We start from the raw sequence: 2,578 nt of genomic DNA on the forward strand, positions 1-2,578 counted from the left end.
TAATGGATTGTTCTCATAACATGACCAGCAGCGACAAGAAAAGAAGAAAACGGGCGGCCTAATCTACGCGATCGCCATCAACCCTCTTGACCTCGTTCACCTTGTCCACAATGGGTGCGACAAGGGCCTTCAGCACTTCCAGATCAGCATCCGCCAGCAGCTTCTTGAGGACATTGGTGAGGTTGAGGCCCGGGTTGCGAAAGGCCACCTTCACCAGCACCTTTTGAAGAACTCTCGCGTAGATCACGCGCGACTCGTCGGCTAGCTGCTTTGGGATCCTTTCCTGGAGTCTCTGGAGGGCCGTCGCCACGCCTTTGAAGAACAAGGTGAGCTTGGCGCTGGGCTGGAGGTTCTCGTCGGAGGAATAACCGAAATCCTCCATCCCTAGCTGCGCTAGCTCCTTGTCGATGTCTGCGGCAACATCCACGATACCCTCCGTCCAGTGCTCCACATTCTCCCTGAAGGTGTTCTGGGTGGCGGCAGCACTCGCCAGCAGCTCCTCGTTGGCCTTGATCTCCTTCTTCAAGGCCACCTCCTGCTCCCTGGTGCCGTCCAGCGTCTTGGTCAAAGTAGCCAGCTTCAGCTCAAGATCTGCGTTGGAGTCCTTGGCGGCGCTCAGCTCTTTTCCCTTCTCGACGAGACGATCCTGCAGCTCACCGTGGGCATGGGCGTCCTTCTCGCACTCACGCTTGAGCGCGACAAGCTCTTCATCCCTCGCCTTGAGATCAGCCTCTAGTTGCGCCACCTTCGTCTCCAGCTCCTTCTTGGCGGCCTCAGCAGCTGCAGCAGCATCCTTTGCCTCCTTGAGAGCCCCGCCAAATGTCTGCTCTCGCGTGGCAAGCTCCTCCTCATGGCTGTCAAGATTGACCTTCCGCTGCGCCAACTCGCCTTCCCGCGCAAACAGCTCCTCGGCGGCAAGCCGCTGTTGCTCTTCAGCTTCAGCCTTCTCGAGGAGGAAGGCTTTCCGCGCCTCGACGAATTGCATCCGCTTCTCTGCAATGGACTGGAGGGCTTCCTGATTGCGACTCCGGAGCTCCTCCGCATGCTTCTCAATATCCACTCCCGCCTGCGCGACAAGCGCTTCCCGGGATTCCACCTTGGCTTGTCGGGCGCAGTAGAGTGACACCAGCTTCCGCAGCAGCTGCTCCTCCTCGGACTCGCCGCTGCTGCTGCTCGGCGCGTCAACCAGCGTCAGCCCAGCGGAGGCGAGCACCTCTCCATCAAAAGTTTCTCCTTCGACCGGCGCCCTGGAGCTTGACGCCCAGGGGAGCTTGATGAAGACGCCATCGCCGGCCTTGAGATAGGCGCTGGGCTGGGGCTCTTCGGAGCCTAATGCTGCGGAAGCGGCGGAGGGATCGGCGGTCGGCGTAGCGCCTTGCGCTCCTGCGGCCTCGGGGCCGTCAGTGCGATCGCCAGACCCCTCGCCAGCTCCTTCGGCGGCAGCTTTGGCGGCCTCCTCGCCGGCAGGATCATGGCGCCGGCTTCCTCCTTGGTGGCAGCGGCGTCATTGGTGTTGCCGCGCGCGCTCTCCTCGCCGGTGGCCTCGGTCTCCATCGGCTCCGTGGAAGGTGGATCTGGCGACCGGAAAAGAGAGAAAAAGTCAAGCAAATATCCAAAAAGAAGATCAGAAGAAGAACCCAAGGGAAGTTTTCAAGCAAGAAGGGTTACCTGTGCTGGGATCTGCAGTCATGGGCTCCACCACCGGGGGGTCGCTGGTGCTGTCTCTTGCCGGAGAACCATCCCTTGCTAGAGAATCGTCCCTTGCCGGAGACTTCTCCCTTGCCGGAGAACGCTCCTTTGTCGGGGAATCCTCCCTTGGCGGCGTAGTCGAAGCAGATAGCATCTCGGGGGCGGCTTCCGGGTGCTCCTGGTGAGGCTGCTCTGCTCCTACACAAACCAACAGTTAGATATCAGCAAGAGAAGAACACCCATGCGCGCCTAACAGCGAGAAGTAAACCATATACTTACGCTGGGGGCTGCGCTGGGGGCTGCTTTGGGGAATGATTGCCGGGTCCGGCAAGGTGGTCTCGGGCGCACCCCCTGCTGTCGCGGTGGGCTCGTCCTTGATGACAATCACCGGAGCCTTGGCTCTCTGCGCCACTCTCTGGGCCAGGGTCCTGAAAAGGAATGAGTTCAGAGTAAAGCAAATCAGATACAAGACAAAAACAACAAGAATTGAAGAACTACAAATACAGCAAAGAATCTTACTCTTCTTCTTCCTCGTCGGAGTTGAGTGCGGAGAGGTCGAAGTCCGGCCCACCTCCGGCGCGACGAGGCGGAGGAGTGGGTTCCCTTGAACGCTTGGCGGGGGCAGCGGCAGGATCAGAAGCGGCGGTCCGGGAGGACCCCGCTCCAGTTGCCGTAGCGGCATGAGGCGCTCCCGCGGCAACAGTGCTTGTCGCGGTGGAGCGTGTCCCGCGGCGCGACGGCTGTTGACTCGTCCGCCGCCCTGCTACGTCCCCGGCCTTGCGGAGGCGCCTTCTTGGTGGAGCTGGGGGCTGCGCTGGGGGCTCTGCTTGCGGCAAGCTGCTTGAAGATGGCGGGCCGCTCGCACCCTCGGCGGGCTCGCTCGACTCAG

Source organism: Triticum aestivum, chromosome 6B (assembly GCF_018294505.1).
Source record: "Triticum aestivum cultivar Chinese Spring chromosome 6B, IWGSC CS RefSeq v2.1, whole genome shotgun sequence".
Lineage (NCBI taxonomy): Eukaryota > Viridiplantae > Streptophyta > Magnoliopsida > Poales > Poaceae > Triticum > Triticum aestivum.